The sequence below is a fragment of the Antechinus flavipes genome, chromosome 1 (genome assembly GCF_016432865.1).
Source record: "Antechinus flavipes isolate AdamAnt ecotype Samford, QLD, Australia chromosome 1, AdamAnt_v2, whole genome shotgun sequence".
Lineage (NCBI taxonomy): Eukaryota > Metazoa > Chordata > Mammalia > Dasyuromorphia > Dasyuridae > Antechinus > Antechinus flavipes.
Genome location: NC_067398.1, coordinates 470,619,938 through 470,634,863, shown reverse-complemented (window position 1 = coordinate 470,634,863; position 14,926 = coordinate 470,619,938).

The following is a 14,926-nucleotide window of genomic DNA, read 5'->3' as shown; positions in this document are numbered from 1 at the left end:
TCCATAAGTAAACATTATACGTATAAATCGGTTTGCTTTTAAAAATACGCAGTACATAGATAAATATCCCAAATTGCATGTTATCCATAACAGAAACATTTTCAAAAAAGACAAAAAATATTATTTTCAGAGGCTCTTTAAATGACTTCAGGATGACCCAATACAATCAATTAAAACTTAGAATATCCTATACATAATATCCTAATGCCACATAAAAGAATCCAAGAAGTTCTTAAAACTGTTAAACTTTTAGAAATACCATAACCTAATATTGATAATATTGATAACAGTAATAAATTTATTTCAGTAAATTCACACGTTATCTTTCATATTAACAGACATTTTCAAAAGGACAAGGAAAAACTATTATTTTCAGAAGCCCTTAAAATGATGGGCATAATCTCAGGATACAATTAATTAAACTTATACAGAATACCCAATTCCATATAAAGGAATCTGAAAGAGTCTTAAAAATATCAATTAAATAGTAGAAGCAATTAATATTTGGACCAGCAAGGAGCTACAATTTGTTAAAAATAAAACAAAACAAAACAAAACAAAACAAAAAAAAAAACACCATCTTAATGGGGAGAGAGAGATTAGATTGTTCCTTTTCCAGGGGTCACCCTTCCCCCATTCCACCATGCTTCTGACCCCAACTTCTCACAGCTAACCTTTTTAGGGTGCCATTTCCCCTAGGATCCAATCTGTCAGCTAAAAACAGGTCCCAACCTCATGGGGTATCTCCTTTCCCATGGCAAATTCACTAGGGATTTGTGCCTTCCTTCTTTCACACCATCTCTTCCTGCCCCATCTCTATCCTAAAGCTTACTTGCTCAAACCTTTTCCAAAATGATTTAAACACTTCCAAACCAATAATAGATGCTCCCTTTAAATGATTAATTGCTTTTGCAAATCAATCTTTCTTGTCTCTTGTCTTTAAATCACCTTTTTGAAAACTTTAAACTTCAAGATTTGCAAATAACTTTGAACTAAATTTCATAAAACTTAATACATATACGCAGTTGTTTACAAATTACCCAATACTTCTAGAAAGCAACATATCACCTAAGTAAAAACACGACCTCCCAAGGTAAGCTACTGGCATTTTGTTTTAATAATCTATATTTTAATTTAATAATCCAATCAAATATAGCTTTAAATTCCCAGTAAAATAAAACTGCTTTTCCTATCATATTTCAGGTAATAAATTTCTCTCTGGCCCCACTTGGCCATTATTCCCAGTGGACTTTTCCTAAGCCCCAACTTTGGCCAGAGTTGGAGCCTTTAGAAAAGTCAGACCTTTCTTTACCTAATTAGAGGCATGCGACCTCTTTCAGGTAAGTTAAAAGAACTTCACTCCAATAAGTTCTTAAGATCTTACATTCAAAGATAACCAAAGGTAGCCTGTATAGGCAACAGTAAAATTATTTCCCACAATTTAAAACTGCCCAAAAGAATACTCAGAATAAATCTTGCATACAAAAGCAATAATAAAATTATTTCCCACAATTTAAAAACCATCCTAAAATTCTGAATCAGCAGTTAGCATAAACTCCTTTTGTTCTCCTTATCTAGGCTAGCTCAACCCAAGCCATGCCTGAATTTAAACTACCCAAGTGCCAGTTTTTTAAAGTTTAAAATCACAAGCAAATTTTATACTAAGTACAATTGCAACATTAGAATAACCCAGATTTCTTAATTTAGCAGAGCTCTGAACCAAACAAGTCACAAACAAGTGACACAGACAAACAAGTCATACAGAATACACAGACATAAGATTGCGCAGTCAAAAACATTTAACAGAGACCAGAGGCTATCTGGAAATTTTATAATAGCTCTGAGGAAAGTTGTCAGCTCCAATCTTCCCTCCCAGTTTGGTACATTTCTCTGACTTCACAGAGAATGCCCACATTAAAACTAGGTAGTACCAAAAGGTACTCAGGTACCCAAAGGGTACTTCAGATTCAGAACCAAATAATGCCCCATAGTGTCCTACTGGCATTTCCCAAAGTTGTATGACTTGTCAGCCCAACTTTTTCTGGGGACCATATTTGCTAGGAATCAGACCAGACCGAAAACTTACCCTGCAGGAGTTTCAGACCAGATTCTCCCATGGCCAGGTACAGGTACAGTTGTGGCTGGAAACTGCTCTTTCCTGGAGACTCTGGAAAAAAACCTCAGAGGGCTGGCTTCTCCAAGCAAAGAACCCAGATCCCCAGCAGATCTGAGACCCAAGGCGGAGACCTGAAGGTCTTTTATCTCTGCCCTCATTTTCTAACATCTCAGTGGGAAGCCTTCAAAATGTAATGCTGGAGAAACTGAGGCAAGATAGAGATTAGAGAGTATTTAATAATTTATTTAAAAGGGAGAGATTTACTGAGACCAAATGGATCTATCGTTTGGTCCCAGGGCAGAATGAGACTATGGTCTCCAACAATCCAGCAAACAATGTGAGTTCTCAATGACCTATATACATGTGGCTCAGACTCAGGGGGTAGACTGAGGCAGGGGTGCTGAGAGAGGGAACTGGACAGGGTAGAGTGAGCCTCCAGAGATGGGGAAGGGTATCTTGATAAGAAGGTATCTGACATTCAGGTAGCATCCTGTAACGATGGCGCTAGCACCCAGGACACCCCAGAATCAGCCGGAGTCAGGATAAGCAAAAGTCTGTCTTTATTCTTGGTCTGTAGGGGTAGAAGTGAAGGGGATGGAAGAGAATCTCTGCAAGCACCTTCTTCCTCATCTACCTCCGAGAGTGTGTCCCTAGCTAGCTTTACTCCACCCCCTACTCCCTCCTACAATCCTCTATACACCAATCATTGAGCCAGTACGGATAGTGGAAAGGACCATTTTCCAAGCATATGCCCATAGAGTATTGTCCAGTCAATTGTTAGCCTCAAGAGCTCAGCAGTCCCCACCTCAGTGCATCCCAATAGTTTCAGCCCTCTACAGCATCCTGATATTCTAAAGCATAAGATCTTTTATCCTTATTAAATATTCTGATAAACAGGCAAGGGTGGTTTCGTAGGACTGAGCAGACAATTATAAACTGAAGCAGAACAGTTAGGAAAACTGAGTCAGGACTAAGTCAGGATAATTAGGGGAAACTGAGTCAGGACAATAAAAGAGAATTGTGGCATAACATTAGGAATGAATGAGACTATTGTTTCCAAGAATCCAGCAAACATTGTGAGTTCTCAATGACCTATATACACATGGCTCAGTCTCAGGGGGAAGACTGAGGCAGGGGCAAAGTCAGGGTGCTGAGAGCGGGAACTGGACTCTGACAGGGTAGGGGGAGGCACCCTGGAGATGGGGAGAGTTATCTTAACAAGACTAAGATGGTATCTCATATTCTGATAGAATGGGATGGGAGAAGCATTATGATATTCTAAAATATAAGATCTTTTATCCTTATCAAATATTCTGATGATTAAGAGGGAAGGGTGGTTTTGCAGGATTGAGCTGAACAATTGAGGCAAAATAATTCAGGGAAACTGAGGAAGGACAATTTAGGGAAACTGAGGACAATTAGGAAAACTGAGTCAGGACAATAAAAGAGAATACAACAGGATTAATATCTACTTTCACCCTGAATTCCATTCTCTCCCACTTTTTCCTAGAATATTGTCCTAACAATCATTCCCTCTCCAAATTTTTTAGTCTTTCTCGTTAGTTCTTTCCCATGAGCTTGACCCTTTGGCCATCTCCAAATTCCATCCCATTTCTCTCTTTCTCTTCCCTGCTAAACTTTAAAAAATTTTCCTATGGCTCATTAGAACACTATGTGAAATCAGGATCAAACATTTAGTGTCTGAAGCAGGGTCTTCCTGACTCCAAACTCACTGTTCTATATACTTTACTTGTTGACATGCTGGGCCTGGAGTTAGATCTACTCTGCTGAGTTCAAATCCTGATTCAGCTACTGATTAGTTGTATGAAAGTAACTTCATCTATCAAAATGAGGAAAGTGGACTAAATGATCTTTATGAATTCCTTCACTGATACAGTGAATAGAGTTCTGGGCGTGGAGGTAGGAAGATCCAAGTTTGAATGTGACCTCAGATACTTAGTAGCTGAATGACTCTGGGTAAGTTACTTAACTTTACTTGCTCATCTGTAAAATGAGGTTGATGAGGTTCGATGCAGGACAGAGAGTTGTGGGATCCCCTTTTGGTCAGCGCAGGTCCTTTGTAAAAGAATTTATGAACTTGAAAAGTTAGACTGGCAAAAAGAAGTTTATTGGCACTGAGAAGTTAGCTTTTGCTAGGAGGCTGACTTCCTTAGTGGCAAGGTCCTGACAGAAAAGTAAAGGTCTAGCAGAGAAATCCTGGCAGAAAGATAAAGAGGGATTAATGCTGAAAAGATAATGTCTTCTCAGAAGGCAGAGAGTCTTTGAAGGCAGCTATGCCAAGGAGAGAGAGAGAGAGAGAGAGAGAAAGAGAGAGAGAGAGAGAGAGAGAGAGAGAGAGAGAGAGAGAGAGAGAGAGAGAGAGAGAGAGAGAGGTTCCTTAGCATTGCATGTCCTGCTTTGGCCTTGGCAAAGAATTGAGCTATCAAATGCCTATTTTATCTTAGCTGGGAAGCTGGGGGCAGTTTGAGTTGAAATCAGACAGAGAATTAAATAGAAATTTTCCAATTGAATGAATGCCCCTGGACTAATCTCTAACTCAATAAAGTAGTGAGTGCTATCAATGGAGATGGGTGTGCTGTCTCCTGCAGGATAACAGAGTGAAACTACTTGATTCCCTAGGGCGGGTCTTTCTCCAGGGAGAGCTTATCCAAGGGTTCAAGGAGTTTCTCAAGCATTCCCCCCAAAGTCAGAGAGAGACAGTTTCAAGATTCCCCACATCAAAGTAGAGAAGGAAATGACAAACCACTCCATTATCTCTGCCAAGAAAACTCCAAATGGAGTCACAAAGAATTGTACATAACTGAAAACAACTGAACAACAACACTGAATGTATTAAGTGTTCTCTTACCATTTTTTCACCTATCATGTCTTTTTGTTTCATGGGCATCTTTTAGGAAACTCTTTGTGAACAGGAATCCTCCCTACAACATACATGATTGTCATCCAAACCTTGCTTTAAGAATGTAGCAAATAAAACCCCACTTCCTCCGAAATCAGCTATTCATTTTGAGATAGCTCTAATTCCTAAAATATTTTTACGTGCCTTAAATCTAAATGAGCTCCTTTCAATTTCTATTTCTTTTTCCAATGGGAATAAAATTTAATGTAAATTAAACTAATAGAGTCCTGCCCTCTGAAATTCAAGAAGTTAAATACCCCCTTTCAGCTTTTTAAATCCTTGAACACTTATATTTCCTTAGGAGGAAAATATAAGGCTAAATATTTCTAATTCCTTCAGCTGATAGGCATATTGCATGACTAGATCCTTCAGCTGAATTGCCTTTCTCTGGATGCTAAAGCTTCCTAAAATGAATTGAATATCATATTTCATCTTTTAGTATGCAATTAACTTATTAATTGCATGTGACTATGTGACTTTAGATATTTGTATTATAATTTTGGTTCTGCTTATTTTATTTTGAATCAGTTCACTCATCTCAGTTCCTCATATATTATAATTTTTACTGCACATTCATTCCATTAATAGACTGTAGCTCACTCTACCATTTCTCAAATATGGATATTTGCTTTATTCCTAGTTCTTATAGATATTTTGATAGTTGTTGGATTTTTCTGTTATTTAAATAGTGGTATCATGGGGTCAAATGATGTTTTATAACCTGTTCTTGATGTTACCACTTATTAAATTATTTATTTGAAATTATTATTGCTATTTTATTACTATATGCTTGGTAGACATTGCAATAAGTTCTAGAAGTTACAAATGTAATGTTGGAGAAACTGAGGCAGGATAGAGATTAGAAAATTTTTAATATTTTATTTGAAAGGGAGAGATTGTGCTGGGGGCATGTTGCCCCCAGGATTGATGTCCAAAGCATCCAGCAGCTAATGTGTGCTTCCCATGAAGTATATACACATAATTCAGCTACTAGGGTAGACCGAGGCGGGAGCGGAGTCAGAGCACTGAGAGTGGGAACAGACTATCACTCCAGTTCTGACAGAGTGAGGGGAGGCACTGGACATCCTGATGATATCTAAGATAGGTCTTTCTCCTTATCTGGATCATGATGATTACGAGGGAGGGGTGGTGTTGCAGAATTGAGCAGAACAATTAGGAACTGAGACAGAACAATTCAGGGGAAACCAAGGTAGGACAATTTAGGGAAACTGAGTCAGGACAATAAAAGGGAACTGTGGCACAACAATAGAAAAACAAAAAACAAGGGAAAAAAAAAAAACAAAGGCAACAAAACAGTCCCTTACCCAAAAGAACTCTCTCCATCCCCCCACCCCCTTTTTTAAAAGATAGCTTAGTCATGCTGATTAAATCATAGAAATGGGCAGCTTTATGATAATAATAAAAACAAATATTGCTATCTAAATTTGAAGAAATTATATTCTTAAGAAGTCCAGATCAAAGAGCTCCTGTTTTAAAATTTATTTTCTATAAAGCTTTTCATCTTCAAAACATGTATAGTTTTCAACATTCACCCTTGCAAAACCTTATGTTCCAAAATTTTTTTTCTCCCTCCCTCCTTCCCCCACCCATGGCAAATAATTCAATAAATGTTAAACACATGCAATTCTTCTATACATATTTCCACAATTATCACGCTGCACAAGAAAAATAAGATCAAAAAGAAAAAAAATGAGAAAGAAAATAAAATGCAAGCAAACAACAACAAAAAGTGAAAATACTATGAAGTGCTTTAAAAGCCAAGTAACAAACTTACTTTGTTAGTATTCATTTATATTTATTTAATTCTGAAGGGAACTGGGGATTCCTGGAGTTCATTAGAGGTATAAGGAGAAAAGTTCAGGGAATGTATAATATAGTCAGACCTGCCTTTTAGAAAAGAATCACTTTGGCAGAAAAATGGAATAGTGTGATTTGAAACATGGGAAGGAAGACCAATGAGAAGTTTATTATAGAGACTAAATGAGAAGTGGATTAGTGATTGATTTATAGTGGTGGCTATTCTTCATTTTCAGAGAAGACCAAAGACATAAATAGATTTAAGTGAGGCAGATTTGTAGAAAGTCTTAATTGCTTTTTCTTCCAGAATCATCCAAGTCCAGTAGTAGGACTACTTTATTACTATGTTAGTAATAAAGTCAAGATGACTGGTATGAACCTGTGGCAGGGGCATCTTGGATGTCTGATCAAGCTCTAAGCAATCCTCAGGACCTTTTTCAGCTGCCTTCATGGCCGTTGGGACAAACTGAGAGAAAGAGACATCCAAGAGATACTGTGAAGGTAGAAACAACCAAATATGACAATTTATTTGATATCTACTGGGTTCAGTGTGAGAAGTTGAGAGTTGAGAATGATACCAAAGTTGTGAACCTCGGTGGGTGGGAGAAAGTGCCTTTGATAGTACCAAGAAAGTTCATAAGGGATGAATGTCCCAGAGAAAGTGTATGAGTGTAGCTCAGGAAAGAGACCAGGGCTGGATACATTTTGAATGGAGGAAAGATGATGCCAAAATTTACTTATGGTGTTAGGAGATCCTAGGGAGATGCAGTTTGAAAAATAAATGTTCCATCCGCCTTCTGATGGTCCAATTCATCATGGTAGTTCAATAGATTATGTTTTCTCAACCTTTGCTTCATAGAAATAACAACAATAATAGCTAACGTTTGTATAACACTTGCTAGGTGCCAGGCATGGATATGCATTTTGCAATCATTATCTCATTTGATCTTCAATATAATCCTGGAATTAGATGTTATTATTATTCCCATTTTACAAATCAGATACTGAGGCAAACAGAGGTTAAGTGTCTTGTTCAGCATTGAAAGACATAGCAAGGATCTGAGGCCATCTACTACAAGATAGAAGAGCATCTGAGGGTTTTCACGTGGAGGAAATTCTATTAATGCTGAACCTTTTTCTTCAGAATTCCTATTTCATTTCTAAGCTTATCTTTTTTAAAAATCATTTTTTTAATTTTAAGAATGCATATTATTATCTACAAGCCATCACAAATGATCTGATTATAATTTAAAGGAAACAGAGAAAAATTTAGATTTTTTTTTTCTTAACAAAAGAAACAATTTAAATGGTGGAAATTTGGGACACTATGGTGAATCAGCAGAGGAGAATTTGGGTAGGTGAGGCCTTGTGAAATCTCTCTATTCACTCTATTGGTGGAGTAGAATAAGAGGGGATAATAGCTCAGTGTGGTATAACTCAGTCATGTATATACCATGATGAGTAATATGTTCATTCTGCAATCATAGACTAGAAGTGGGTTAATATTATTATTTTTCCTTTATGAAAGTCAGGATCAGGGAGATGGAATGACTTGCTTTTGAGCACCATGTGAGTCCTTGTAGAATGAAGATTAAAATATTAAGAAGGATATCACATGATGCCCCAGATTGTGAACCTACTCATTTTTACTGAGAAGAAGACTTTCAGAACAAATAATCACCATTTTGATGTTTAATATAATGTTACCATCACTGGCAAACACCTGTTTGGGTGTTCATTTGCACATTGGTAGCATTTCAGTGATTTTAGGGCCTCATCTATTGAATGAAGGAAGAATCTTAAAAGTGATCAAGTCCTTCCTTCTCATTTTACAGATGAGGAAACTAAACCCCCAAGAACAGTAAGTCACTTGCCCAAGGTCACAGAAGAAAGAGAACATAGAACACGTTCAAAGATGGTCTGAATAAGCTTCTGATATAAAATTTTAACAATTTAAAATATGAAGCATATTTTGTACCTCATCTATGGTTTGGATTTTCCTTTCTTTCCATTCCTAGTTAACACCAATAATTTGCTAAGTATCAACCATTTAATATTGCTATGCTGCCATTCCCTTTGAAGATCATATCTTATGAGCCTACCATCTTCAGGGGTCCTCAAACTATGGCCGCAGGCCAGATGCAGCAGCTGAGGACGTTTATCCCCCTTACCCAGGGCTATGAAGTTTCTTTATTTAAAGGCCCACAAAACAAAGTTTTTGTTTTTACTATAGTCCCACCCTTCAACAGTCTGAGGGACAGTGAACTGGCCCCCTATTTAAAAAGTTTGAGGCCCCCTAAAACTGTTAGAGATAATGAGTTAAGGGCTTTTTATGTTTTTGCTCAAAAGACTCAGAGAAATGATGCCCATTCTCCTTTTATATTCCTGCTCAAAGCTTAAAGTGATGGAACAGATTCCACCTTCCTAAGGTACAGAATTCTAGCACTGTATTCCCCTCATGTGGGCAAGGCTGACCCCTAGTGACCAATTGTGATTGCTCCTTAAGGTAGTTTCTATTTGAGTTCTCTGACCTTTTAATGTATATGATCTGGAGGACTTGAGACTTTTCCTAAAGAATTCCTCTGTATATTTGGTTGCCACATTTTACTGAATTCGTTTTTCACCTATCCTTACTAGCCTATGTTTATAAATTTGTCTCAAGAGCAAAGATTGCCCAAATCTGAGTGCATTGTTGCCTTTTATGATTGTCCACCTGACATAATGAAAATAAATATAATATTTAAGTGATAGCTTTTAAGCTAATTTTGTTAACTTTTGTTCTTTTTGTCAGATCCATATTTACTCATCTTTTAAAGTAACCTTAGTATTTTGAATCTAAATTACATTAGTATTTTAAAAAGAGAGAAAAAGCATGTTTAAATAATATTTCTCTTTTTTATTTTCTACCATATTTTAAAGTATATAACTCCAACAGGTGAAAATAAGTTAAATTTTTAAAAATGATGTTATAAACTTATCAATCAATAAAAACTGCAAAATAAGGAATGAAATAATACTTAAAGTATTATTACCTTACCTTATAACGTACTTATTTTAAAAATAGAACCAAACTACCAAGAAATAAAAGATTTCCACTCTGTTCCCTTCTGAATCCATTTGAAATTCTTCTGCTTTTCACTTTAAATGATGGATTCTAGTAACATATACATGGAGTCAAAAATACAGGGCTAACCAAAAAAATGAATTAGTGAGATCAGAACTAGGAACAGATTTTTTTTTCCAATAGTATTTTATTTTTCCAAATATATGTAAGGATAGTTTTCAACATTAATTTTTTAAATCAGATCTTCACTTTAAAGATTATTTTATTCAAATTTAATTTTACTTTTTTTTGGATGATCATTTTATTTTTTTAATTTTTGGTAATAGTTTTTTTTTTTTCAAAATACATGCAAAGATTTCAATATTCATCTTAGTGTTTCAAATTTTTCTCCCTCCCTTCCCCCATCTCTCCTTTAGACACAAGTAATCCAATATGTGTTAAACATATTCAATTCTTCTATATATATTTTGACAATCATCTTGCTGCACAAGAAAAATCAGATCAAAAAGGGGAAAAATGAAAAAGAAAACAAAAAGCAAGCAAACAACAACAAAAAAGGTGAAAATACTATGTTGTGATCTATACCCAGTTCCCACAGTCCTCTCTCTGGATGCAGGTGGCTCTCTCCATCACAAGTCTATTGGAACTGGCCTGAATCACTTCACTGTTGAAAAGAGCCACATAGAAACATATTTCTTTTTTTTTATTATAGCTTTTTATTTACAAGATATATGCATGGGTAATTTTTCAGCATTGACAATTGCAAAATCTTTTGTTCCAATTTTTCCCCTCCTTCCCCCCACCCCTCCCCCAGATGGCAAGTTGACCAATACGTGTTAAATATGTTAAAGTATAAGTTAAATACAATATATGTATACATGTCCATGCAGTTATTTTGCTGTACAAAAAGAATTGGACTCTGAAATATTGTATAATCAGCCTGTGAAGGAAATAAAAAATACAGGCAGACAAAAATAGAGGATTGGGAATTCTATATAATGGTTCTTAGTCATCTTCCAGAGTTCTTTCACTGGGCGTAGCTGGTTCAGTTCATTAGTGCTCCATTAGAAATGATTTGGTTCATCTCATTGCTGAAGATGGCCAGGTCCATCACAATTGGTCATCATATAATATCATTGTTGAAGTATATAATGATCTCCTGGTCCTGCTCATTTCACTCAGCATCAGTTCATGTAAGTCTCTCCAGGCCTTAAAAACATATTTCTTGTTAAGAATGTTTCTGAATGAAATGGGAAGTTGGAATAGGCAGCTTTTAAAGTTTGTTATGTGATTTAAATTGTGTCACCAGTTGAGTTGGAAAGAGGGATAACTTCAGTGTTAATATAGAAAGTCTAGCTATAGGAACAAGACAAGAAAAAACCAAATCATTCTTAATAAGTATCAACAAAGAGAGAGGAACAAATTAAAAAGTATTCAGCTTTTACTATGAGCCAAGCATTGTGCCAAGGATTGGGCACAAGGAAAAAATTGATCTAGTCCCTGTCTTTAACATGCTCACACTTTAATTGAAGGAGATAATACATAAAAGTTCATCTGCAGCAACTGATAGAAAAGCCCCTAAGGGTACAGAAACAGGGCATATGGCAAATTCCAGGGGTTCTTAGGTCATAGAAGGAAATAATATGACAATGCCAGGAAGTCTGTAGGGCATAGAAGCAGGGTAGATTTTAAGGCTAGAAGACTGGAGAAGGAAATGACAGGGCACATGGTGAGATCTGGTGCTTTGCCATTTCATGGTAAGTAAAAGAAATGGAGATTGCCATCTCAACCAAATTGTGTGAGCAGTGGATTCTGGGAAGCCTGGTTTGGGGAGGGAGTCCTTACATTTAGTACAGAGTTCTGTACAAAGTATGTAATTGAAGGGAAAAGGTATGGAGAAAGGAATTAAAATGGTTACTTTTTGCAAATGATAGGATTGGTCTATATAGAAAACTCTAGAAATTGAACTCAAATTTAATTAAAATTTTAGTAACTTAAAATGGCAGAATATAAATGTGTGTGTGTGTGTGTGTGTGTGTGTGTGTGTGTGTGTCCTATTTTCAAAATAGCAAAAGAATGTATGAAATACTTAGGAGTCTACTTGCCAAAATATACGTGGAAATTATATGACTACAACTATAAAATAGTCTTTATATATAAAGACTAACCTAAATAAATGGGGAAATATTGTTTATGATTGGTCCATTGACCACATAACAAAAATAACAATACTTCCTAAATTAATTTACTTATTCAATGCCATACTAATCAAATTACAAAAGATTATTTTGGAGAGTTAGAAAAGAATAAAATTAATTTGGCAGAACAAAATGTCAAGATTCTCAAAGGAAATAGTGGGAGAAAATATGGAAAAGAAGAGAGCCTAGGCGTAACAGATCTCAAACTGTCCTTTAAAGCAGTAATTCTCAAAACTATTTGGTACTGGCTAAGAAATAAAGTAGCTTAACAACTGTGTAACATTAAATGTATAACAAAGAGAAGGAAGTGAAAAATAGTTACATAATGTTTAGTAAACTTGATAAATCCTAAAATGGCACTTTCTGGGGATAAGGACTCAACTTTGATCAATATCATAACCAAGCAGGGTTCCAGAAGATTAATGAAGAAGCACATTATGCATCTCCTGACAAAAGGATGATGAACTCAAAGTACAGAAAAGCAGAATGAGACAGACATTTTTGGAAATGATCACTATATGCATTTGTTTTGCTTGACTAGGATCATATAGTATTAAGATTTGAAAATTGTTTTTTGGGGGGATGGAATCCAAGGGAGGAGAGGGGAGATAAATATGGGATTGCCAAAAATAAAAAAAGGGTCACAAGCATTTCAAAATATCCACAGAAGAAAAAGGGATGGTCAGAAGGAAACAGACAAGCAGGATCCTTTTGAAAGTAAGACATTCAATTTATTACAGTCTTTCAAGGAGTAAGCTGTGTACAAGATCTTGCTTTCTATATAGCTTAAAATTGCACTAAGGCTTTTGGGACACTGTGTACAAATTCTCTTTTTCTGTCTACTTGTATATGGATTTTTCTTTGTTCATTAAATTAAGAGTAAAAGCATAAAAAACCCCCACAAATACACAAAAGAAAATGAAAGTGGAAGGGCAAACTTCAAAGCCAAAGAAACAAGGAACAGTCTATTCATGGGAAAAGGAATATTAGTGGGAAGTAACAATATTTCTTAGGAATCAATGTCCAAAAAGGAAAAACCAGTAAAAATCATTAGCATCTATGTATAAACTGTTCAAAGTTTGAGTAACAAATAGGCTGAATTAAAGATTTCAATAAAAGGAAGTAAATTTGGCCTGTAAATACATTGGGTATAAATTGATGGAAGTTGAAGCATCTTCTTTTCAGGACCAATATAAAGTCTGAGGAAGTGAAAAAATGGATCTTTGCAAGAGATTATTTTGAGTTTCTTTTTTCTTTAGGGCTGAAAATCTTTTTTTTTTAATTTTTCTTGCTTAAATTATTTATTTTTAATATTTTCTTTTAAAAAATTGAATTCCAAATTCTTTTTCTCTTGCCTGTCCCTCTCCCCCATTAAGAAGTCATGCAATATGTTATCAATTATATGTGTGGTCATGTAATACATATTTTCATATTAGCCATATTAAAACAAAAATAAGAAATATAAAGCGAGAAAAGTATGCTTCAATCTTCGTTCAGAATTCAGCAGTTCTGGAGGTGGATAGTATTTTACATCATGGATCTTTTGGAATCATCTTGGATCATTGTTGTTTTTTGTTTTTTTTTTTTTTTCCCTTTGCCAAAATATAAGTTTATTTTTTTAAAGCTTTTTATTTTCAAAACATATTCATGGATAATTTTTCAACATTGACAGTTGCATAGCCTTGTGTTTCAGATTTTCCCCTTCTTCCCCCTCCTTTCTCCCGTAGATGGGTAAACAATCAAATATATTTACACATGTTAAAATATACATTAAATCCAATACGTGTAAAAATATTTATGTAATTCTTTTGCTGCACAAGAAGAATCATATCAAAAAGGAAATATTCATTTCTTACTCAAGAAAACAAAATGCAAGTGAACAACAACAAAAAGAGTGAGAATGTTATGTTGTGATCCTCATTCAGTTTCTACAGTCCTCTCTCTGGGTGTAGATGGCTCTCTTCATCACAAGATCATTTGGAACTAGCCTCAATCATTGGATCATTGTTTTGATCAGAATAGCTAAATCTCTCCTAGTTCTACTCATTCCATTTTGCATGAGTTCAATATATGGCTTCTCAGTTTTTTCTTAAATCATTCTGCTTGTCATTTCTTATAGCACAATAATATTTCATCACAGTCATATACCACAATTTGTTCAGCCCAATTGATGGGTATCCCTTAGTTTCCAATTCTTTGCCACCACAAAAAGAGTTGCTATAAATATTTTTGTACTTATGAATGCTTTTCCTTAAACTTTAATCTCTTTGGGATACAGACCTAGTAATTTTTTTTTAACAACAGAAATAGTAAACTTTATGAAAAATAAAGTAACGTAACAATGAGACAACATAAACCATTTGGGGGATGTAGCCAAAGTATCCCAAAATTTATAGGAAAAATTTGTCTCCAAGCATATGAATCAATAAAAGTCCAGATCGACAATTTGTACAAGCAAGTTAAAAAAAATCTGAAAATCCCCAGAAATCCCCTGGAGCACACATTGAGAACCACGGCTATAAATTATAAGCAAGTTGCAATAGATTTGGGATGGAAAATGCCATCTACATTCAGAGAGAGAAATATGGAGGCTAAATATGGATCAAAGGATAGTGTTTTCACCTCCCTGTTGTTGTTGTTTGTCTGCTTGTCTTTCTCTCTCTTGCTTGTGGTTTATTCCCTTTTGATCTGACCTCTCCTACACATGACAAATATGGAAATATGTCCAAAAGAATTGCACATGGAGACTGCATAGGCCACTTGTAGGTATCTTATAAAAAGGATTCTTTTTTTTTTTTAATAACTTTTTA